The sequence below is a fragment of the Leptopilina boulardi genome, unplaced genomic scaffold (assembly GCF_019393585.1).
Source record: "Leptopilina boulardi isolate dan_hultmark-lab unplaced genomic scaffold, ZJU_Lbou_2.1 LbouV2_255, whole genome shotgun sequence".
Classification (NCBI taxonomy): Eukaryota; Metazoa; Arthropoda; class Insecta; order Hymenoptera; family Figitidae; genus Leptopilina; species Leptopilina boulardi.
Window position 1 is genome coordinate 180,732 of NW_026137813.1, and position 27,367 is coordinate 208,098.

Consider the following 27,367-nt stretch of genomic DNA (forward strand, 5'->3'; position numbering starts at 1 on the left):
ACAAAAGAAGTAGACAATAGAAATATTGTGGTAACATCTGCGAAATGCAGGAAAATGCCCTCATGATAACAAATGTTTTTTTTATCCCTAAAGTAATTCAAATGTATTTCCTTTTATATTCTCCTTTTTTTGGTTCATATCAAAAAGAAATAGTGATTATTTTCCCTTTGTCAAAAAACCGCATGAAATATAAAAAAAAACCAAATACACATAGAGACATGATAAGATAAATTAAATAGAAAAAAAATTCATCAGACCAAAAACGATTTAACATCTATATGTATATATATATAGATGTGAAAATATTTCTCGAAATAACGATGTAATTTACTTCTATTTTCTCGTAACCTTATTTTAAGTGCGGTAGTTTCAATATTGATTTGAAACTTAAAAATATTTTTATTTCTCTATTTTATACACACGATATTTTAAGCACTGCAATTTTTAACGACTCATTCTTTCACTTAACGATTTATTAAAAAAAAGTGTGATAAACGCAAAGGACAAATATATCCATACATAAATTCGATTAATTATACACATTTACACGACGTTGGTTGGAAATAAATCTGCTTTTGGAATTTCAAATTATATATACGAGCATCAATCACAATATGTACAAGTGTATACATATATATATATGTGGTTTTGTCTGTGCTTGATGAAAAATTTACAATTTCCCGGAAAAATAATTATTTCACATTATCGTTTAATTTGTGTGATGAAATTAAAATCTGACAAAATGATAAAACTTGATTGAAAAACATTATAAAATATATAACATAGTTTTTGTTTTTTTTTTCATTTTACGATGAAAAATAATTTGTTTCCATACGCAAATTATAATTAAGTGATCAAAAAAATGGAGAATTAAATTAATTTTGACGGATATACTATTCTCTTAAATTTCAAATAAATAAATAAAACAAATATAAATATAGACGATTCCATGTGAAATTTACCTCTGGCATTTTAAATTCAGATAAATATTTTTTTTGCGTTTTTTGCAGAAAAAAGTGGTAAACGTATGTTTTTATTTTTTTATAAATGCTTAAATTTTGAAGTTATTAATTTTTTTTAACTTTGGACACGATTTGTTTTCACTTTTTTTTTTATTTTTACATAGCTTAAAGTACGAAGAAGATTTTGCAAAAAGTTTTAGAGAGTGGACCTAATAATATTTGCAATTATGTTATAGATTTGATGTTTTTACTTTGGCAGAGCGACGCATTGTTTTAGTTTTATTATTTCTTTTTAAAATTTTAAACTCCCAGATCCATTGTCCGTATCTGTTGAGCGAAATATCATTCAGAGTACCGCGCTCACCTTCGAGATCCCATGAACCTCTTTATGTGCCTATATTGTATAATTCTAGAATGATCATGGATCCTATTTACGTACCTTGTTATCATTTAAATCAAATTTATAAAAGTATCAACCCTAATTTCGATCTTTTTTTCTGTAACATTTCCTCTTTCCTTAATATGGTTGATCAATATGTTTTGAGTTTGAGGTGAGGAAGAATGTGTGCATTTTTAGAAACTGTTTGTTGTTTAATTTTTCGATGATATTTTATATTAAGTGTAACCCACTAATAGCTCTTGTAGACCGCGGGTTCACCATTGTATTAAATAAATAAATAAATAAATATCTGTTGTTTAAATAATTTGTTTAAAAAAAAATTTTTTTCTTTTTTTAAATCTTTATAATAAAAAATTTTTTTTGTCGCTAGGATCCTTCAAATTACTCATAGAAATGCAAAGTAAAATAAATTTTGTTTTAAAAAATAAAAAAAGGAATTAAAAAATTTTTTAAACAAATTCTTTAAACAAAAAGGGATCATAAGGCCCACTCTAAAACCTTTTTTTGAAAAATATTCAAAGTATCTCGTGTCATGTACAAATGAAAAAACATAAAAAATCCTGGTCAAAAGTTATAAAAAAAATTTATTTCTTTATAAAAAAATTGTTGTTTTTTATATATAAAAATCAAAATTTTTATTTTCCGTTTACATATTTTAAAAGTCAAAAAAAAAAATTAAAGCTTTCTCAGAAAGATTTACTTTTCTTGTATCAATTTCTATGATTTAAGAGTAATTTGTTCAAAAAAAAAATCTTTTTTCTTTTTATTTTTTAAAACAAAATTTATTTTAGTTTGCATCTGTTTGCAAGATCTATTCTTAGTAGGGGAATAGTGTCAGGGTTGGACACAGTTTTGGTTTTTTGTTTATAAATATTTTGTTTAGATAAATTCAGTAAATTGTGGTATATGGGTGGAAAGATCTACAAAAGAGGAACACTTTTACTATGGCACGTAAATTGATTGTTCCGAAATTAAAAAAGTTATAAACATTTAAAAAAAAATCTAGTCAGGGTTGGACTTTTCAGTCAGGGTTGGACACTTTTTGAAAATCGAAACGCATTATTGGTAAAAACGTAAAATAACATTTGTAATGTTTTTTATTCTTATTTTTTCATGTTTATCTTTTCTTGTTATTTACAAATTGTAAAGCTTCATAGGTTTAAAAAAGGAATGAACTCAAATTACAAAAAATAACGCTTTATTGTTCCAAATAACTCAATGAAATGATGAACAAAATTTATACAATTTAAGTATTATTTTTCTAATATCTTTGGCACAATTTTGCACTGAAATATCAATAAAATAAAATTTATTTATAAATTGTGTCAAATTCATAATTAATATGGGTGTCCAACCCTAACTGTATAAAGTGTTCAACCCTAACTAGAAGCATCATTTTTGAATTGTGCTAACCATAACCAGACATGTGTCGCGATTCGATTTTTCACTTTTTTTCTTCTTAAATTATGTACCCCACAATACATTCAATAAGCTTACCTTGCCGAATTCTTGCTTTTTTTACACATTTTTTTAGGTTTATTCACAAGTCAAACAAAACTTTTTTTGTCTCTTCGATTGCACCGAAGTCACAGGAGACGCTACTTTTGATTCTCCAAAAATGTAATGTCACAAAAAGTTAGGTTACACTACTAGAAGATTCGTCACGTACGCACGCAGGTGGCGCTAGTGTTCTTATTTAAAAAAAAAGCCAAGTGTCCAACCCTAACAAGTGTCCAACCCTAACAAGTGTCCAACCCTAACACTATTCCCCTACTTCCACGAAAATTAAAATAAAAAAAAAGTTAAAAAAATCGGATCCAAAAATTTAAAAAAAATTAATTTCTTAATAAAAAAATTTTACTTTGTATATGAAAATAAAAAAAAACAAAAAATTTTGTTTAAACAAAAAGAATCAGGCCTACTTTAAACTTTTTGCAAAATCTTTTTAGTACTTGCAGGTATGTAAAAATAAAAAAAGGAATAAAAATCGGGTTCAAAATTTAAAAAAAAATAATTTGTTTTAACAAATAAAATTTTTAATTTTTATATATAAAAAATTTCTATTTTTATATGTAAAGAAACAAAAGAAAACACCAAATTTTCAAAAAGTCAGAAGTCTAAAATTTGTGCACTTAGAAAAAAATTAAAAAATACATATACCATTTTTTTTTCTGTAAAAAATTAAAAAAGAAAATAATATATTTATCCGAATTTACAAGGTCATAGGTAAATTTCACCCGTTGAATCGCCCACGTTATATATAACAAATTAATTGAATTATTTTGTTGTTTGTTTTAACAGTTATTGCTTTTAAGGGAAATAATTACTTTCTAATAATTATATATATGTCACTCTGGGAGTGTCCCCTGACATTTGTAAGCGTTGAAGCATGTACAATTAATAATAATCAGCGTCATTGTCATAATGTCATGCGTAATCAATAATTTACTGGAGGTATGCCTAATTTTGACTGAAATTTCAACCAGGAGATAGAAAACAATTACATAATCTACATAATTGACAATCACGTCTTAACGTTGTTATCTTTACTATAAGATGAAGTTCGAATTGCTAGTCAAGATTATATTATCAATATATATATATATATATATATGTTTGGCATTTGCAATGAGTCACAAACACCTTCATATTCCGCGTGTTTCCGTTCAACTGTTTTGACATAATTTCATATTCGTAATTTAAATTTAATTAGTTCCTTTATTTAATCACAGTAGCGGTAATAATATAAATTTTAATCTAATTATATAATAATGAGATTTAAATAATTTTGAAAATAATATATAATAAACAGGTATCAAGTTCACACTTGCGGAAAATACCGGAAAAAAAATTTACAACATAAAAAATTATAGATACTTTATGGATTAATAAAGTAAAATTAAATTTATTATTAAAAAGTTTTTAATTTAAAAAGTTTTTAAGGGTATGTGGGCAAAGGACGTTTTTTTGTGGTTTGAAACTTTCTCTGAAATAAAAAATGATTTCGGGTTAAAATTTTGGCAAAAGGATGTTGTTTGGTACAAGAAATCTCGCTGTTCTACTCATTTACCATAACTGAATGCAAAAATAATAAAAATAAAGCAATAAATAGTAAAATAATGTATTATATCATAGTTCATTCAGCCGCCACTCGCTCGAATTGGCGCTGTTTACTGGAGCACTGACACACTCAAGCAACGTCTGTGTATGCGCCGCCATCTTTATTTTCATTTTCGTTTAAAAATTCCACTTTTTAAACTTCATTTTTTAATAATTTTACTCAAAATTATGTATTTTTCGAAAAACAGCGAGATTCCTTGTACCCTAATCTATCATCCCTCAAAATTTTAGACAAAAATCTTTTCTCATTTTAGAGTGAAACGTATACTACCAAAACACATTTTCCCATACTAGGTCACGTGGGAGGTTCCCATATAACCTTAAATTAAAAGGTTTTTAAATTTATTAAAAATTGTAAAACATATAATAACTATAATAATATAGCAGTAGAATTTTTAAAATTTAAGAATAAAAAACGGGAAAGATTCCCCGGAAAGTGCCCCCTGGAGGTTCTATCAGAATTCCGCCGGAACTTCCATCGTAATTCCGTTGGAATTCCATCGGAGTTCCAAAGAATTTCCGATGGGATTCCGATGGAATTCCGGCGGAATTCTGATAGAACCTCCAGGGGGCACTTTCCGGGGAATCTTTCCAAGTGGATAAGAAGCGTAATAAAAATGAAAGAAATTTGTTTTAAAAAAAAAATCTCTTCCTAAATCCTTTATATTGAAACAATATTGTATCAGCTTTTTCGTGCACCTGACAAATCTCCTTTTGTCGTTTTAAGTTTATTCTGACAAAGTTTTCAATATGATCCAAGTGCACTTGTACCTTTTGTACTTAAGAGATTTTATTACTAAAGTGTTCTTCAAGACTAGTACAGTTGTACATATGCTGTAGAAAATCAAGCGAAAATTGCAAGATCATAAAAATCTTACATTGTTGAAATAAATATATATATATATATATATATATATATATATATATATATATACGGGGCATTCTACGTGAAGCGGACAATCTCGATCTTGGTTTTTAAATTTGAATAGTACACGAAAAAAAATGTTTTGTGACAACTCCAATTCTACAGACAAATTGTAAAAACTACGTTGTAAACAAAAACATAGTATTTCCAACAAGCAGGTTTGGACAAATCACAAAACAATCTGTTTTTTTCACAAAAAAATTTTTTGTTTTGTTCACAATTCCGATTTGCGAATTTCCCAAAATCAACTATTTTGTGGAGACTACAACTGCAGTTTATAGATAACACATGAGATACTGTAGATAACACAAGAAACTTTTTTCCGTCTACTATTTTATTTTTAAAAATCCATTAACCCCTTCACTGTTTGAGGAAAATACAGTATGAATGAACAAAAATGCCCAGCAAGACCTGTTCAACTAATTTTTATGAAACTTAGTATACAAGGGTTTTTGGGGTCGCTGATCACGAATATGACATTAGTTTTACGAAATTCAAAATGGCGGACTTTTTATAAAAAATTTGATCAGATTTTCTTGAAAACTGTTACTCGGGGGTTTTTGGGGTCGCTGATTACGAATCTGTCATTAGTTTTGCGAAATTCAAAATGGCCGATCCAAAATGGCGGACTTTTTTTCTAAAAAATTGATCAGATTTGCTGGAAAACTGTTGCTCGGGGGTTTTTGGGGCCGCTGATTACGAATCTGTAATAAGTTTTTCGAAATTCAAAATGGCGGACATAATTTTTTTAAATTTATCAGATTTGATTGAGATAAACTAAGAAACCTTAATCCCTGTATAATAAATAAGAAAAGTAAAGCAAATAATAATAATAGTAATAAGTAGAGAAATAATAATATAAAAATATTATAATAATATAATAAGTTGAAATTAAAAAATTCAAAAGGACAGAATCACAAAACAGTGTGGAAAAACTGAAGGAATATAAATATTATATTTAACACTGAAGGACAAAATTACACGACAATGTGGCAAATATAAATAAAAAAAAATTTTCCTACTTACAAAATGCACGATGTGTACACTAGTATGGTCGAACTGAAACTGCGTCCAAAATTGAATTATAATTGAAATTGAATTGAAAATCAAAACAAACGATAACGATCAGGTTAGGGCCTCAGGTAACAATCGATTCATCCTGGTAATAAAAGGAGTTACTTGACTATATTGCCCAATAAATATATAATGAAAACAAATAATTTTTATTTAAATCATTCATTTTTATATTTAGAACAAATATTAATCGAAAAAAAATAACACTTAGAAGGTAACAGTTACTAACTGTTACTTTCGTTACTACTTTTCTAAATTCAAATTTTGTAACAAAATATTGCCTTCCGTACGGAGAGAAAAATTTTAGACTTCAAAAAATTTGGTTCAAATTACATAAAATTAAACTACCTTTTCATACAAATTGTACTATTTAACTTGAAATATAATTATAAAGAAAAACGCAAAAAAAAATTTTTTAAATATGTTTTTTAATTATCGTTTTTTAGTTTATTGAATTTGTATTTTTTTTCCCTACGATCAAAAAAAAGGTATACTCTAAAGTAAACTTTATTCATGTCTCTCTTTGATGTGCAAAGGATATTGCCACTTTAAATACATTGCTCGATTGTGGCATGTCATTTTGTGTAAATGACATTTAGAGAGAGGGGGTACAGTGGGAATTTTAGTGGCAAACGTTGTTGTTGAAACATTCCAAAGTGCTTTTGCATTTACATAGTTTCTACTAAATTGATTTTCTAAATGCGTAATTATATATATTTCTGAGATTTTTTACAAGTCTAATTATTATTTTCTGTTTTTCATACAAATAACTCTGAATTGCATATATAAAGTTATTTTTATTAAAAAACTGCGAATTAGATTGAAATGAACTTTTAGATGATTTTTTAGTTCAAAATGAATATTTTAAATCATTAAGATTGTATTTTAATTTTTTTTTTTAACAGAAAATTTTTTGTTTTAAATTTCAACCATTTTAAGAACATGAAACTCTATATATTGAAAGGTAAATATTAAATATTCAGTCTGATTTAAAAATAACACACCAAACAATTCATGTATACACGAAAAGTAAAGAAGCAATAAAGAAGGGCGCGTCGTGATGGGAAAGGGATTATGTTAGATGAGAAGGGAGAATCAAGAGGATTACTGCCCTATACGGAACTGCGAAAGCCCATCTAAATTGTATCCACAATACAATCTGATTTGTTGTGGCAGAAAAAAAGGAGAGAATAAAAAATCAATTAGCGGACTATTTATTATCATTTAAGTCGATTTCTAAAGTGTAGATGTATAAAGTATAAAAGACTAAAACATATTTAAATAAAATATACCACTTTTGAAATTTTATAGTAAAAACATTGATTGCTTGATTTTAAAACTAAATTTTTTGGTCATAGATATATATGTGAATTTGATATGTGAAAGTTCTGTTAAATGGAAATTTGAATTTTTAACAATTCAATTAAATCACACAATTCGGACAGAAGCTATTATATTAAATTGTTTTGAGAAAGCTTGGAAACGATCCTGTAATGAAATTGTTGCGAAGGGAATTGATGCAGATGCATATATGTAAAGAACCTGATGAATGGAATCATCTACAGTCAATTAAGGGGGTTAAGAATGGAAAAAATTTTTACTTTTTGGGAAAATTTAAATTTTTCTTGATAGCAGACAATTGTATACAAGACTCTATTATTTTTTTGCAGCAAAACTGACTGCAATTTTAATGATTCTATCAATGTTCACAATGAGGTTGCTACCAGTGGCCTTTTTTGTGCTCCCTGCATGCGTCTGCCATCTGACGGCGGCAGGACGTAATGAACCTATTATTATATTACTTTCCAACTTTTCGTTTTGAAATCACGTTTTTGTATGGTCTTTTCACCCATTGTTAAATTAGCTTTTTGCCTAATTTTATATGAATTTAATCAACTTTTATTTAGGTTCATTATTAAATTCACTTTATAAAAATCTGTTAAATAACAATTTGGTAATTTTTTAATACGATACCACAAAAATTCCAACAGGTAGAATGTGAGAAATATTCGTGCATTCCGTTACCAATATTTTCAAGCGTCATAATTTTCATTATTAATTTTATTCAAAATGTGCTTGTTTATAAAATACATGAACAGCGATAAATTCATTAAAACTCTCCTTGTATGGATTTTATTAATCCAAAACAAATGAGTTTATTTATTCTTTATTCGACTTCCTATTGCTCTATATATGAATTATTATATTTACTTTAGATTTATACAATACTTTAAATTTTCTGTTGGAAATGACTGTTACCCAGTATTGGAAAAAAAAAAATATTTGTCTTTACCAACAAAACATTGATCTGATATTTTATTGAAACTTTTCTGTTTAGCCAGCAATAGAATTTTCGTTGTCTAAAAACTAGTTTGTAGAAAACTAAAATTTTTAAATATTTATTTTTAATTAAAATTTCACAAATATTAGATAAGCAAAAATGTTTTTGTTGTCAAGACAAAATAGATTTTTCACTATAGTTATATAGATAATAAAATACAATATATATATAATTACCAAAGAAAATTAAAAAGAGAAAATAAAAACTATAAAAGGGAAATTCTATTCAAAAACTAACGCAGAGCATAGTCATTTAGAAATATTTCCTTTTCAATGCAAAAGATAATATTGCTTTTTAATGTGAAAAAAAACAATAGTGAAACTGTAACTCACTCAACTTGAGTAGTGAGCGAGTCTCAATAGTATCAACAAAGAACACTTCGATTTCATCCCTTTATTCAGCATCGGAGAAATGCTTTTACTTTTTTTTTTTTTCCTCTGCTTTTACGTACGGGTGTGAAAAATGACAAAATTTTTTCATCAAAGTAAAATTCGTTTAGTGTAAACATAAAAAACACGTCACCTTTCAAATATTGTATTTTCAAAATACTTTCACTTTATTTTTAATTAAAAATTCAAATACAAAAGATTCCACTTAATATTTATCTAGAAAATGGACATTTTTTTTTCTAATTGTTTATACTAATGTTAAATCATTTAAATGAAAAAAAAAAATTAATACAGGAATTAAAGTAGGTTAAGAGAGCCAATTGTTGAGAAAATAAGGCAATACGTGACTTTGGTATTTTTTTTCCTCTCTAAAGTAAATGTAAATACTTAAAAATTCAAGATTTATAAATAATTTAATTGGAGATTTTATTGATATTTTCAAATACTGATGTTTCAAAGAAAATGGAAATATTAGCTATAAATAAAAAAAAAAAAATGTGCAATATTTAATTTCACAAAAAATTGAATGTGCTTTCTAAATTTAAATAAATGAAATTTCACTTATTCAAATTTAGAGAGTAGATATATATTAAAAACAGGAAAAAAAATTAAGACAGCAAAATGCGGATAGTTTTTAAATTATAATTTTCTTACAGACGTGAATCAAAATTGAAAAAAAAAAATACATTTGCCTTATTTATGAACGACCTTTTAATTAAGTAGACACTTTTAAAAAGTTGGAAATTTAATATTTTTAATATCCTCCAGATGAATGCAATATTTAAGAAATACTTTGTATGCAGTTCCCAGTTGCTGAATAAAAAAAGTTTGAATAATAAATAAAATCAATAAAAATATTCTGCTTAACGAAGATGCGCATATACTGATGGATTATTCAGAAGTTGGAGAAGCATTTAACCTCGTTTAAAATATTAAAGAAAAAGATTTCGGTTAAAATATAAAAATCAAATTAAAAAAAAAAAAATTTTAATTCGTTTACATCAATGTAATGAAAGTGAAAAAGAAATTTTGCTTTACATTTACATTCATGCGAAAAGAGGGTACTTACTTTTCTCATTAATGAATATGAAATTAAATGAATTTAAAAAAAAAGGAAAATTAAAGTGCTTCAACAAAAAAAATAAAAACTTAAAATGCATCCAAATAATTTCAAATACTCTAAAAGTCTCTCCTCTTCATTAATGTGAAGAATTTTTGTCATCTTTTAATGTTGACTATTTCTTTCAGAATTTAGTAAAAGGAATTCAACGATTCTTTGGGATAACAAAGATTGCAAGTAAAGAAATCGTCTGTATAGAATAAAAGAGAAGGCGAGGAAATACAGTTTAATAATGTAGATCTTTTCACAGGAAACGTATTCTTCATATTCAAAAACGTTGAAAATCCCCTTTTCAAAAGACTACAAATCAATTCAGAATTTATAAATTGTAAAAAAAAATGTTATATTTCTTCCTTAAAAGAACAAAATGATATCTATTTTTTTTTTCAAAAATTTACAATTTATTATCTCACATGAATCCAGCAAAATTTGTGAAAGTTTAAAATTTCAAAAGAAATTTTATTTCAAATTTCAATTTAATAAAAAATAATTCTACACCAAACACAATATAAAATTTATTTCGCAAAGAATTTTTTTTCAAAAAAACTTTACATATAATTTAGATTTTTACTATATATACATATATATGTACGAAATATTGAAAACAAATATGAAAAAAAAAACAATTTCTGTTAGATTTGTTTCAATATAAAGATACGAAAAATAATTCCTATCAATTTCCTGAACGAAAGGTGTGTGAAAAATAAAAAATAATATCTCAAAAAAATTTATCTATCGTCACGTTACAGTGAAGAATTAATATAAATAAAGAGATCGATCAATATCAATTTCGATAGCTTTTTTGACGTCCTTTCGATTGGTAAAATTCATTTTTGAAAAAACAATTTGAATACCCGAAAAATAGACCCGTTGTAACTTAACATTTTAATTGCGTAACAAAAAAAAAGATGAAATGTTTACACGACAGCCGGAAAAATTAATCCGATTATGCTCGATAATTCTGTGAAATTAATCGCCGGAAGATTTAATCCAATTTGTAAAAATTGTTACAACAATTTTCACAATTCTACGTATGAGAATCTCTCAAACAATAATTACCGTTCGCGATAATATCGTAAATCTGTGAATTTTGGGAGTATCTCGGTAAAAGTTTTATGTACCGCAATTATGCCAAGTTATATGAGGGGATTAATCGGAAATTTTGTTATTTCTAAATAATATATATTTTCGCAAGGTGTATAATCTGTGCGACTCGGCGATAATATTTTTGCTGTCATTGCAGTTTTGTTTTACTAACTCTAGAAAGAGTGAGAAATATATTTTAACCCTTTAACGCCCAAATGAGCTGATTCTCGACTTGAATTTCAACCTCGTACCATTAACAGAAAAAAATTTTTTAAAATATCAGACAAATTATTTCCGACTGCTTTTTTATCGCTCTTTCAAATTGCGTGGTCAAAATTTTCAAAAAATAATATTTAACCCCCCCTTTTTTTCATAAACACCCAAAAAATACAAGTTTTTGTCATGTAAAATTTTTTTCAATTGCAATTCTTTCCAGTATATCATTTTTTGCTTATTCTTTAAGGTATAAAAAACGTGCTCCCGATAGCTGTACTTTAAAAATATGCATTGCAATTTTTTATTTTTCTTTATTTTTAACTCAAAATGGCGCCTGAAAGTCAAAAATTTTTCAAAAATGTTTGTAAATTTCTTTTTTTCAAATTCGCTTAAATTCGTCTGAAATTTATTACTCGGGGGTTTTCAGTGTCGCTGATTACGAATCCGATGTCAGTTTTCAAAAATTCAAAATGGCGGATCCAATATGGCGGACGATTTTTGCAAAAAATTATCGGATTCTCTTGAAACTCGTTACTCGGGGGTTTTCGGGGTCGCTGATTACGAATACAATGTCAGTTTTCAAAAATTCAAAATGGTGATTTTAGTTTAGTATATTTTATACTTTTGTAATAAACAATATTGGCATTTAGGGCAGTACAGTACATTTCGATAATTAGATCGAAGCGAACAAGTTTGTCGCACATATTTCTATTGCTTGTTAAAAGATAAATTCATAGTTTTTGAAATAATAATTTGCCTAATCAATCAATTCCTTCTAAAACTTCTTGCAATAAGTCCAATGATTCGATTATTCTAAACACTCGTCGCACAAGGTCAATGGCAATCGAAATTGAAGAAATGGAAAATTTTGTTAATGCTAACATTATTCCATCTGCTGATGATTCTAGTGAATCTGATAGTGATGATGATTCCATAAATGAAAATGATGATTCTGAATCTGATTTTTCTGAGATTGAAGATGATTCTGACTTTGTGCAAAATGCCCAATCTTACGATGACGTTTATGAAAGTTACAACAAAAAAGGGGGTTTAAATATTATTTTTTGAAAATTTTGACCACGCAATTTGAAAGAGCGATAAAAAAGCAATCGGAAATGATTTGTCTGATATTTTTAAAATATTTTTTTCTGTCAATGGTACGAGGTTGAAATTCAAGTCGAGAATCAGCTCATTTGGGCGTTAAAGGGTTAATACTCTTAAAACTCTAAGGAATTGAAATCCGTTGAGAAAATTTATGTTTGGTTATTATTTTAAAGGTATTGATAAAAATTGTGTTGCGCGCGGCATACAGCAAAGACAAGACGCTCACCAGTATCTTTTGGCACGTTTTCAATAAGTCCAATTGAATTTAATAATTTAATTTAATAAAAAATATAATTGTTTACTTAATTATCAGCATCTAGATTTTATTTTCCGATTTTTCGTTTTGTTATTGTTCATACAAATTACATATTAGTAAAGTAGAATTACAACATGTGACAGGCTTTTTGCGCTATACTACTTGTCAATATTTGCAACTTCTTATCACCAAGTAAACTGCATTATCATCTGTGCTTTTGACAAATTTTTGAGATTAGGTATTGAATATCATTCAAATATCCACAAAATATCTTGTGCTTTACGGAAATATCACTTTTTTCATTATAAAATTACAAAAATGTGTATATAGTGAATTAAATAAATTAATTAAATATAAAAAATTCCGTCTTCTAATGCTTGTTGTAATCCTTTTAATATCGAAAAACATACAACAGCAGTATTTTGTTTTCTAATTTTTAGTCTGCACAAAGTGCAAATAAATTTCTCAATTTTTGAATATATAAACTATCCCACTTCTTAGTAATTTTTACAATTCCAGTGTAAATTCTAATAGAACTGTTTTGTCGATATTTTGATTTTAAAAAAATATTTTTTATTTTCTGTGCTGATTTCACGAATTCTGACCCTACACTATTGCACATTAATTTTTAAAAAATTTCGTAAAATAATGTCCCTCTACCAAAAAAAAAATTCAAGGGGTAGTTCCCCCCCATAAATCACCTTTGGGAAAAAACAAAATATACGTGTCAAATTGTTTTCAAAACACAACAAAACTGCCAAGTTTCAGAAAAAACGGCGTACGGCACTTCCCTAGTGTGACTTATCAGCAACTTAAAAAACCTGTAGATACCAAATTTCATAATAATCTGACAATTTTTTAAAAATAATTTCTTAATACTTAATCAGACATATCGAATTTCGGAAATCTGACATCAGATTCGTAATCAGCGACCCAAAAAACCCCTAGATACCAAGTTTGAAGTAAATCTTAGAATTTTTCAAAAATCGCCTATCTCTCAAAATCCGACATGTTTTTTGAGATTAGAAAAAAATCCTGACGTGATGGAGCAAATCGGACTTCGGATTCGTGTTCAGCGCGTCAAAATACATAGAGTTAGGGTATTCCGGTCAAAAGTACATGACACTTTTTTTTTTGTCGGGCTGTGTAATCTTTACTTTTGGTGAAGTAGTTTGAAATCTCTTGTACACTGAGAAAAATATGCTATTGAATCAACAGCATTTCTGCCAATGGTATAAAAATTATTGATTCTGAAGCATATGCTATAGAATTTGTAAAATATTATATAGATTCTATAGCATATGCTTTTGAATCAATAATTTTTATACCTTTGGCAGAAATGCTGTTGATTCAATAGCATATTTTTCTTTGTGTACAATATATTGAAGGTTCATTATTTCAAGTGTAATTTTCGAAATAATATTTTAGAAAGAGAAATAAAAAGGAAATTGCATTAATGCAGAACATAAAATCTTTTTCGACACATGATTGTCGAAATGAATATTATAATTTTAACCCTAGACAGCACAACATAGCTGGCTCATACGTAGAAGCACGTCTGGGGTTGAATACCACCCCAAAATTGTTTTGTTGCTAGAATGTTTATATTTAGCGCAAAATAAATATATTATAAATAATTTTTTTCCTTTCTTTATAAGGAAGAAGATAGCGTTTTTTGTTTTTTAATAGGATCAAAAATATGGCCAAAAAATTACAAAAACCACAACAAAAATCACAAAATCTGCCAAAAATACCGAAATTTGAATTTTTTCTGGGGTAGTTTTCTACCCCAGATGTGCTTTCTAGGGTTAATTATTGGCAAAATTTTTGATATATAACTTATTTGGGAATAAATTTGGGCTATTTGGGAATATAATTAATATGAAGGAACGAAACATCCAACGCTGTGAATAAGTTTCACCGCAGCAGCAGAAAGTTTATCCAATTCGGCTATATAGTGAATTTAGAGTTCAATCTTTCTGGTCAGCCATTTTGGCAATACAATATCGCTGGTTCATTTTTGACGAAATGTTTAATTGTTATGGCGAAAAAAATTCTCAGATGCAGTTGTACTTTTTTTTCCGTGCGCGGTAATCATCCTCCTCAATTTCTTTCTTATTTTTCTCCCTTCATTATTACACCCTCCTTCTGATTTTCTACTTTTAAATAAGAATTAAATTCAAGAAAAAAATTAATTAAAATTGAAAATATTAAGTAAAAAAGTACAGTTGTAATAGTAGTAGTAGTAGTAGTAGTAGTAGTAGTAGAAGAAGAAGAAGATAGTTTTGTATCGTCACATAAATTAAATTTACAGCTCTTCTTATAATGAAATATGACTTCAATCCCTTTCGACAAAGAATATTAAGTGAAATATAGGAAAAAGTATTAAAATAAAATCACTGAAATATTAAGCTTTTTAAATATATATATATATATTATAAAATATTACATCACTCAAATGTAAATTAAGAAGTCACTATTCGATCTGCACCTCCTTTGTATTCCATGAAGGGCTAAAACAATTCCTATTTTCATATTCAACTCAAGTGCGATAAGCTTTCTCGAGGAAAATGTGCCAAGAATCCTCAGATATTCGTGCAAAGGGTAAATGAAGGTAATAACATTTATCTCCCCCTATATACAGTTGACCGGAAACATACTTTTTCATGAATGAATACATAAATTTTATTCACACATATATGAGGCAAAATTCCTGAAATGTCCGAACAAAAAATTAAAAGTTCTCGAATTTAATCCATACTTTTCTAAAATGTTGTTATTGTTGGTGAAAGTCTAAAAATCAATTATTATTGAATTTAATAAAATAGTTTTTGAATTACAACGTTTTTAATTTTTGACTTTTGAAAAAAAAAAAATTTTTCAATGTACAATATTTATAAGAAGAATGCATAAAAGTTAAAATATATATAATGATTTTTGAAGCTTTTTTGACGAGCTACACGCTGTTAATAAAATTTTTTTGTTTTAAATAACATTTGACCTTGAAATTCAAGGTCAAAATATTAATTTACGTTTATCTCAAAATCGGATTTTTTAAAATTATTTTTAACTATCTCAATGGAAAGCTTGACTAATTTCCTACAAAACATGTAATTTTCAGAGTGGGATCTTTTAAAGTTTTTGAGTTATTAATTAATTAATTAATTAATGTTTATAACAAATGAAATATTTTACAAACGAATAAAGTTACCGTAATTCTGAAGTTAGTAATTGAAAGTTAACGTAATTGCGCATCCAACGAGCCCTATATGAAGTATTTTGGATAAGTAGATTGTTAATAAACAATTAGTTAACATTGCAATTGTTTATTAACAATCTACTAATCCAAAATACTTCATATAGGGCTCGTTGGATGCGGAATTAGCTTAACTTTCAATTGGTTAGTTTAGATTTGCGATAACTTTATTTGTTTGTAAGATATTTCATTTTTTATTGTTATTTAACTAAAATTGAACAAAAATACTTCATATAGGGCTTTTGGATGCTTGTTGTTAGTAAAAAATAAAATATTTTACAAACAAATAAAGTTATGGTAATGCTGAACTTACCAATTGAAAGTTAAGGTAATTCCGCATCCAACGAGCCCTATATGAAGTATTTTGGATAAGTAGATTGTTAATAAACAATTAGTTAACATTGCAATTGTTTATTAACAATCTACTAATCCAAAATACTTCATATAGGGCTCGTTGGATGCGGAATTAGCTTAACTTTCAATTGGTTAGTTTAGATTTGCGATAACTTTATTTGTTTGTAAGATATTTCATTTTTTATTGTTATTTAACTAAAATTGAACAAAAATACTTCATATAGGGCTTTTGGATGCTTGTTGTTAGTAAAAAATAAAATATTTTACAAACAAATAAAGTTATGGTAATGCTGAACTTACCAATTGAAAGTTAAGGTAATTCCGCATCCAACGAGCCCTATATGAAGTATTTTGGATAAGTGGATTGTTAATAAACAATTGCAATGTTAACTAATTGTTTATTAACAATCTACTTATCCAAAATACTTCATATAGGGCTCGTTGGATGCGGAATTACGTTAACTTTCAATTACTAACTTCAGAATTACGGTAACTTTATTCGTTTGTAAAATATTTCATTTGTTATAAACATTAATTAATTAATTAATTAATATCTCAAAAACTTTAAAAGATCCCACTCTGAAAATTACATGTTTTGTAGGAAATTAGTCAAGCTTTCCATTGAGATAGTTAAAAATAATTTTAAAAAATCCGATTTTGAGATAAACGTAAATTAACATTTTGACCTTGAATTTCAAGGTCAAATGTTATTTAAAAAAAAAAAAATTTTATTAACAGCGTGTAGCTCGTCAAAAAAACTTCAAAAATCATTATATATATGTTAACTTTTATGCATTCTACTTATAAATATTGTACATTGAAAAAAATTTTTTTTTTCAAAAGTCAAAAATTAAAAACGTTGTAATTCAAAAACTATTTTATTAAATTCAATAATAATTGATTTTTAGACTTTCACCAACAATAACAACATTTTAGAAAAGTATGGATTAAATTCGAGAACTTTTAATTTTTTGTTCGGACATTTCAGGAATTTTGCCTCATATGTAAAGCTTCATATCTAAAAGAAAAATGAAAGTCAAAAATCTCTCGATTTCACCATGTGCTCGAAAATTTTATCAATTTATTTTAATTTACTTTTTTTCAATATCTTTCGTTTTCTATTTTCTTATTGGCATTCAATTTTAACATCTCGCATGAAAACGATGATAAAAAAATGAAATTTTCTCTTTTATCGGTTTCAATTTTTATCAAAAAATTTTTTTCTCACTAATTTAGTACAACTTTTTTTTTTAGTAAACTAAACTGCTAACACAGAAAATTAAAAGGCATTAAAATAAGCTGCAACGCTTATTATTTTAATCCAATTTTGCTTATTTCAATCCATTTTGGTATTAAAATAAGCAAAATTGGATTAAAATAATAAGCGTTGCAGCTTATTTTTAATGCCTTTTAATTTTCTGTGAATTATTAACTTCATAAAAAATAGTTAAATTAATTATACATATTCAGAATTAAACTATTTAAAAAAGTAGTTATTTTAAATACTTTCCAGTCAACTGTACAATGGTGGTTGAATATCTCAGCTAAATTTTTTCAGTGCAGAACAGCGAATGTATAACATAGTAAAAGTGCATCAAATACAAAAAAAACACATGCTCCCACATAGTAAGAATTTTGATCTAACGTTGGTTACATCATTCAAGTAACGCGGTTTTCTTGGAAGACATAAAATCAGTGCCACAAAAGGACAATAAATTCCTTACTGCAGGAAAATCAAGCAAATTCTCAAGGGATATAAATAAAGAATTTTAAAAAGCCTATTGAGGAGATTCTTCAAGGTAAATTTTAAAACTAATTACATTGAAGGATTATTTGTGATACTTGTATATGAATACATCTTTTTGAAATTTAAAAATAATTTCAAATTCAATTTTTTTTTTAATAAGTTTACAGAATGGGAAAAATTTAAATATTATTATAAAATTATTACATCATTTAGGACATAAAATTATTGTTATAAATATATTTTTATTACTAATTTAACTTTTTTGTTTTTAACACTTTTTTTAGTTTCATAAATTTTGTTTACCATATGTACATAAATCAGAAAAAATAACGTTAACCACGTACAAAAATAAATTTGTCAGAGTTTTGATAAAGTTTTCCGATTTGAGCTTTCGACTTACTATAACACAGCTTTACGTCGTGAAGGTCCATGGAACCTAATTTTTAACTTTGACATTAAGAATTTAATATATCCAGGCTTTTTAAAAAATCCTCGTGCTTCAAAGTTTTACGAACTTCTTTAACGAATCTTACCTCGTAAAGTTTCTTCTTCACTTTCTTCTAGTTTACATCATAATTTACGACTCTTTTTTGCAAAGGCAAGGAAGAAAGAAGAAAAAAAAAAATTTTTTTTTACGGACAAAAAATAAAATCTCCAATTTTCATGATAATTTATATCATATGTCTTGTCTCTTCAAAATTTTACTGATATTTTCAATATTAAGGATTTTTTAAACATATAAAAGTCCACAGTAAAAAGAAAATCGTATACTCAAATTAAGATGAATCTTATATTTAATTATTCTTGGAAATGAAAATTTAATCTCAAAAATTAGATTCCATTTTTATTGTTTTTTAATCAAAAATTTTGTTTCAAAAAATCGTTATAGGAAAATTTATTTTCGATGATAATTAATAAAGAAAAGAAACGAATCAATCAAAAAATCATAATTAGATTTTAAAATAAAAGAAAATTTTTTTTCACTAAGCTAAAGTACAAAATTTAATTTACAAGAAGAGCAAAAGGATTTTAATGTTTGCATTCCAACCACATCCATTTGAGGTCATTAACGAAGTGGAAAGTAAACTTTTTCTTCATTTAAGACCGAGCGCATTTATAGAGAGCACTGCATCAGAAATAGTAAAAAATAAAAAAAAAAAAATGCCCTTTATATTGATCTTGAAATATCTCTCACTAAACTAAAAATGCACTTATCATATCTTCTCGGTAAAATGAACACTCATTCTCTATGCACAGTGGAGAAATTTCATCTGCGTTAAACCATTTATAAACCAGCATTCTACTACTCTATGCATGTTGGTAAAGTGCGCTATCGATCCAACTCTTCCGCTTTTATTCACTGTGTTTAAAACATTTTAGGTAACAGAGGTGTTTCAACAGGTATGTGGGCTTTTTTGTATGTGTATATATATATATATATATATATATATATAATAAAAAGTTATCATACTCCAGGCGTCAATCGTTCACACAAGAACGTATCCATTCATCGTGCCCTTCTCCGTGAAACTTTTATCGGCGATTGTCGCATTTTTATTCCAAATTTTTTATGACACGATACGGGGGCGCCTTTGACAAAGAAGAAAAATTGATGTCGCACAAATCTTTCCATTCAAACGCGTTAAAATCGATTTCTAAATTGTATTCTATGTATAAAGAGAATTTTAATTTTTAACCTTTCATTTGGCGCAATCAATTTTAGCACTAATAATTTTTAATAAAAAAAAGCATATCCGCAAAAAGTAATCGTGATGAGATTATATATGAATATTAAAGATTGATCTTAAATTACTATAATCATGAGAAAATCTATTGAATAAAGTACCAGTTTTTTTCGCAAAAAATCTCAAAAATTGAGAGGCTTTGTTACTAGAAATACATTTTGCGGATATTCCTTTATTAAGAAACAGATTTTTATTTACAGATTTACTTTTTCTGTTTAAAATTATAAATGGCATCATAAATTCTTGTTTTTGCTTAATTTTGTTAATTGATCTTACATGTGAATAGAACAAAACTTTTAAGACATTAAGCTTATGAAGAAAACAAGCATTTCTTATAATAAAACCTAAAATTCTCAAAGCTTTATTTACAACTTCAGTCATATATATGGCCGGCAAATGAAAATGATTCGCAAAATAACATTCCTATAGGTCACGAATCTCAGTCACTCTCGAAAGTTCATTATCATCGAAACAATATTCCTCTTATACTGAAAGAGATGACAAAACATTTCTTTAAGTTCAAGGAAAAATTATTGTTTGTGAGGAAATCCTCGATATGAGAACGATTTAGCGCCTGACGGTAGATATTTTCTTATACATATTATCTTTGTAAAATTTTGACGAAAACTATATGAATTTCGGTGAATCGTGGACTGGCGTTTGGGGGGAGAGATTTGCGGAAAATATAAAATAAGTAGTTCCCTTGTCCTCTGCCTCATTTGCTCGTTATCTTGTGTATAAAGAAAATCCCGCGCCATATTTTGATGTCCGACGTCGATGACTCAAAGGTAGTTCTTTTGTGTAATTTTATCTATTTTTGTTTTATCAATGGTTGTTAAATTATATATATATTGATTAAATTTTATTAAAAGTATTTTTTTTTGTATTGAAATTAAAGTGTGGCGTTTAATTGATAATGGGGGGATTGTGGATTCTAAGCGTTGACAGAGTACAAGGGGATGATTTGGAGCTGTTGCTACTTATAAGACACATAAAACTACGACTAAAATATCGAATGGCCTTAAGGATTTTGGAACTAATAAGGAAATTCTAGATATTCCGGAATTCTTACGAATTCACCTTTAATAGAACGAGGAATGAGTATTCTTATTTTTTTTATTATTTATTGAACATTGTTATATTTCCTTTTAAATACCAGTTTACTAATCTATGTATGTATGAATTCTTTGATGATATCTGTATGTGCGTGAATGTGCTTGACGTGAATGAATTTATATATATATGTAAAAAGTAATCTGAATAATCATTTTAAACTCTCATCAATATTTTAATAAAATATCTATAATTGATTTGTTGAAATTATATTTCTTATTGTGATTTTTTTTGTTTGTAATTGATATTGTTGATTCGAATAATCTCTATTTTATTATCTTATATCATCTCGTTCGTTATGGTAAATAATTCTACTCTCAATTTTTAATTTGCCTAATTTATTTTTTTTTTATTTTCAAATTCATTATATTACATGTTGATGCACTAATTTTGAAATCAATGCAAGTCAAATTGAATGTTTAAAAAATCTTAATATTAATTGATTTATATATTTTGAGATCGTCTGCAAAAGAAATTTACTAAAAACAAAAATAATGTTAATATCGTTAATAAATAACGAGAAGAGGACCAAGATTCGATTCCTGAGGAAAACCAGACGTAGCCAAAAACGCATCCGAATACTCATACTATATCTTTAACCCACTGGTATTTATCAAGTAAGTAGTTTCTAAACCTCTATAAAGTTGGCGTCAACGCTCAGCGTCGAAAATTATTTTTCACGGGACCAAAAATATCAAATCATTTTTTAAAAAGTGTTGGATCCACATAATACCTTAAAAAGTATTTCTTAAGGTATTATTTGGACTTAAAATCATAAAAAAAATAATTTGACATTTTTGGTCTTGTGAAAAATAATTTTCGGCGCTGAGCAACGACGCCAACTTTCTGGAGTTGTTTCTAACCCATGAAAGAAATTGCCCTGAAAAACCCACTGCTTGTAATTTGCTCACTAGAATGTAATGATCAACTCTATCAAATGCTTTATCAAAATCAGTATATATGACGTCAACTTTAGATTTTTATTCAAGATTTCTAAGAACATAATCAGTAAAAATGCAGAGATTGGTATTAACAGATCTTCCCCTCATGAAACCATAATGCTCATCAATAATGTGATTTTTAATTATATATATTTCATCATCATACTTTCAAAAATTTTCGGTCTGTAATTATGTCATTAATACTGTCGCCTTTATGTACGGGAACTATTATTCCTTTTTTCCATTTTCAAATGGAAACTCATAGTTCATATAATTTTTGAATAGTAATTGGCTTAAAATTATTTGCACGCCCTAAATTAACAGAATTTTTATAACACCGAATTTTCAGTTGTCGGAAATTACAAATCAAAACAAAGATTGCGGCGAATTTTTATAATCTCAACTAAATTCGAAAAATGATAAGTCGTCTAAAAACTAATTATGTATATCTAATAAAATTCTTCAAAATAAAAATTTTAACTAATGATTTTTATGGGAAATTCATATACCCCGTGTGGTTGAGTGAGTTCTTTAACAGAGCTCAGTTTTTTTGTATGACAAAAAGTTATAGATATATAACCCCTATAATGCTTCGATGAAAATTCAAAAATAATTTTTCATCGACATACCTATATATATATTTGCGGAAGGTTATTTTCTGCTAAAATATATCTACACTGCTGGGAAATAATTCATTTTTTGTAAGACATCACAGTATATAGTTATACGGTTAATATATAAAAGGGGCTTATAGGAAATTTTTCTTCATCGTGATAAAAAGACGCTTTACATATACATGTATAAAAATAATGTCGATCGCACGAAAAGTGGGAAGCCCATTTCGACAGAATTAAATTTTTCTTTTGTGACATTTACTTTCATCTCCCTCAGGAGGGGGGGGGTCGATTTATCGCCATTCTCAGAACAGAATTTCTCATGTTCGGAAGTGCCAGCATCCGAGATCACACATATACACATACCCCTTTTATCACCATTGAAAACCACATCTGCGCGGCGCATCTAGTGCGCGGCTTTTAATACAAGTATATATATATATAGTGCGAACACCATCAAGTACCCATTTCCTATAGACATAAACCAACACACCAACTAAATTTCTATACTTGATTGCATTTAAAATTCCATTTTCCTCATCTTGTTGGAAAATGATACACTGCCGAAATCTAACACCTAAAGTGCCTTATAGCTATCAATTCTTTATACATTATATAGCGGAGAGAAACTTCAATTTGTTAGTACTTGAAACTTTAACTTTTGTTTCTTCTAGAATAATTCCAAGTTTAACAATTTCTTTTTTAACATTTATCTTTGCTCCTTGTTAAAACTGTTTTTTGATTAATTTTATAGTGAAAAGGCCTAGCACCATACCATGTCATTTATAAATTACAATAAAGTGAGAAAAAAATTGATTTGATACAAATAATTGGTTACTTGACTATTGTCAAATAAATATATTTACTTTAAGAAATTTGAATTTTTATTTATATCTGTTAAATATATAATTAAAAAAAATATAATAATAATAACACAGGCCAACAAAATTAGCAAACTTTTTTGGTGCGGCAAATGTCAGACTTGTTTCTGATAGGTTTTTTCATGCCGAACACGAATCCGTAAACGAAAATTTTCTATCAGCTCTAGTTTTTGAGAAAAACGGGTTTAAAATGTACAAAAATCGCTTTTTTGGCTAACTTTGAGTACCTCTAACACTGAAACAAAAGGTCGGAGAACCTTCCACTTGGGCTTAATTTGAAGCTAAAATGTTTTAACTATAATCCCCAAAAATGACCTATCTTGCACCATAACTTCAAAGTCATTTGTTATCCATTTTTGATTCCCAAATATTAATTTTGTACAAGTTTGAGCGCGTACATCTAGTCCTTGAGGTTAAGGTGCAGTAATGTAATTTTTATGAACTACAGTCAAAGGATAAATTGAATTGAAGCTCAACAAGAAGGTTCACTCACCTTTGGTTTTATTGACTAGAGTTATTCAAATATTACCAAATAAGTTCTGTAGTTAAATACTGGTTACCAACAATTTTGAGGTTATTAGTGAATAATATAATTTTTAGGGCTTGTAGTCCAAAGTTCAAACTTTATTTCAAGTTCAAATAAAAGGTTCTATGAACCTTTTTTCTTTGCTAGAGGTACGCGCTCAAACTTTTACAAAATTAATATTTGCGAATCAAAAATGATAACAAATGACTTTGAGATTATGGTGCAACATAGGTCATTTTTGGGGGATAATAGTTGAAACATTAAGCTTCAATTTAAGCCCAAGTGGAAGGTTCTACGACCTGTTATTTCAGTGCTAGAGGTATTCAAAGTTAGCCAAAAACGCGATTTTTGAACATTTAAAACCTGTTTTTCTCAAAAACTAGAGCTGATAGGAACTTTTCGTTTACGGATTTATGTTCAGCATGAAAAAACATATCAAAAACAGGTCTAACATCTGCTGCACCAAAATCAGTGTTGGCCTGTGTAATTAATATAAATTATAATTAATAAATAATTAATTTAATTAAATATAATAATTATTTTATAATAAATATTTTAACTTAGCTAAATTTAATTATGAATACAATTACAAAATAACTAAATCATGTACTCTCTTAATTTGAATCAGTGAAATTTCACTGGTGAAATAGCTAGAAGTCGGTTACTGAATCATTTAGTGAAATTTTCACTAAATGATTCAGTAACCGACTTCTAGCTATTTCACCAGTGAAATTTCACTGATTCAAATTAAGAGAGTAGGTGACTAACAAACTAATTCAAAATTAATTTTCGCAAGTTGTTTGTAAATTTGTTCAAAGATACAAAAAATAAATACAATTCATGACATAACTCAATGGATTCTGTAAAATATCTGATTTCTCAATCTCTCATTTCCTTCCCCTTGAAGAAACAATAAAATTTATGCTTGACAATATCAATGGACAATCGACCAATCAGTTAATTATTTTGAACAAAAATAAGAGGATCCAGAAAAATAATTCTCGAAGAGAAGTTTGGAACCATGAGTGATCTTATCTTCTTAAATTTGTGTAAGGGGCTGTTCACAAAATACGTTGAAGTTTCCAAAAAAAAAGCGTTACGTATTTTGTAAACAGCCCCTAATCTTGTTTTGTGTAAATCTGTTAAGTAGATTTTAAATAATGAAACAGTGAAATTAAAAGAATACACAAAACGAATTATATTTGAACATAAACAGGATGATGTTGAAGTCCGCAACGTTTTTATAAACGAAAACGAAAAAATAATTAGGCAATGTCTATTACTTTGGGTTAAAATTAAAGTTATTCGGAGGTTACTGGTTTTTATAAAAGTATTAATTTCTTGAAAGTTTGTGCAAATCAAAATTAGAGATAAATTGACATGAAAAAATAAGTCTATTTTAATTTTTCGTTTTTGAAAACGTTGCGGACTTCAGCATCATATAAACAGGTACAATATGTGTGAACTATAACAAATCAACCAAGATACTGCCTATGAACTGAACGTAGTTAAAGGAAAAATAACGTATTGAACGGGGCTGCATGAATATGACCCATAAAAATCATTAGCTAAAATTTTTATTTGTATGAATTTCATTTGACAGAATTTCTTTTTAGACGAATTTTCATTTTTTACATTAGCATTTGAGTTACTTTCTTTGCAAACGAAATTTTATTTAACATAATTTTTATTTTATCAAATATTTTTTTATCCAACTTTAATTTATCAAAATTCTCATTCAACAGAATTTTAGTAATTCAAATTGTTTAATGTTAGAATTTTTAATTTATCGAATCTTCATATATTCGAATTTTTATTAACATGAATTGTTATTTGACAGAATTCCGAAAATAGCAAATTTTCATTTGACATAAATTACAAATGACCGAACAAACAAATCGTCAGAAATATTTTGGCACAAGTTTTAAAATGCGATCAATCAAAATTTTCTGAATAATTTTTCATTGGTCTATTTTAAAAATTGTGCCGATATCTTTCTGTATTTTGTTTGTTCGATCATTTGTAATTTCTGTCAAATGAAAATTCACTGTTTTAGGAATTCTATCAAATAATAATTCGTGTAAATAAAAATTCGATGAAGATTTGATAAATTAAAAATTCTGACATTAAAAAATTCTAATAACAAAAATTCTGTTAAATGAGAATAATATATATATATATATTATTTTGTTGCATCTACAAATGTCAAAAAATGAGTTTTGTAAGTATAACAATTAAGTCAACAAACTTTTTTTTTCATTTCATGTAATCGGCATCATTTACTTAATTCATGGCTTTAACGATTTATTCGATTGACATCCGAATTTGCATTTAATTTGTATTTGTTGTGCAGCGAACATTAATACAAGGCCAATTAATAACAGTTGCATATTGTGAAATCGGGTTAAGAGTGCTCCATCACTTTGCTCGTTCATTCTAGTGGAACTAAATAATATTCATTATTACTATCTCTGTGAGAGAATATTATAGAAACAGCAAACCCAATTTAACAATAAACGTAAATGCCGTTCAAAGCCTTTTCTTATTAACTATTGTTAACCATAAAAGCAATAATAATAATAATAATAATAATAATAATAAAATAATTTAAAAATATCATGAATAATTTTTTTTATTAATATATTAAATATTACAAATTTTTAAATTAAACTTAAATTTTTGTAGAATTTCTAACAAAAGGTAATAATGGAGTGTTGGACTTCTATTATGAGAGAGGGAGAGTTTCGTTTTTTTGAAAATTCCACAAGAATTTAAATATAATTGAAAAATTTCTATAAAAATTTACATTTAATTATTAAAAAATTTTAATATTTAACGTCAAAATTTAGAATTGAATAGAGGTATTATATATAATAGAATATTAATTAAAACAAAGACTGCAATTAGAAAAAAAAAATTTATAGGAGACAAATATACCTTTTACAATCTTTATTTCCAGGTGTACTTTCTGAAATATATAGGTATATATAAGCCTTCTGATTACTAGAAAAAAGTTTCAGCTTCTTTCACTGTAATCTAGTAGCTAATCAGTGCGTTGGCTTTGTATTGAGTCAAGAAGCAATCCATCACTGATCCCCTTCACAATATCCTAGTGTCAATTAAACCTAACCTGGGAAACTTCCTATATATATACCATTTTGTCTTCTAAGTCTGTATTATAGCACATACTCAATTTA

General features: G+C 27.0%; 1 protein-coding gene across 7 annotated transcripts in view; it reads right to left on the bottom strand.

Moving 5' to 3' along the window:
- The window catches only part of LOC127280826 (5-hydroxytryptamine receptor 1-like), a 262,830-nt gene that overhangs the window by 50,857 nt on the left and 184,606 nt on the right, over nucleotides 1-27,367 (bottom strand). The window contains exon 1 of one of the 7 annotated variants that reach the window (XM_051304106.1): nucleotides 6,434-6,551. The exons of the other annotated variants lie outside the window; for them this stretch is intronic. The gene's annotated coding sequence lies outside the window, so the exon portion shown is untranslated. Of the gene's footprint in view, nucleotides 1-6,433; nucleotides 6,552-27,367 lie in introns of those variants that run through there. 7 annotated transcript variants of the gene reach the window in all.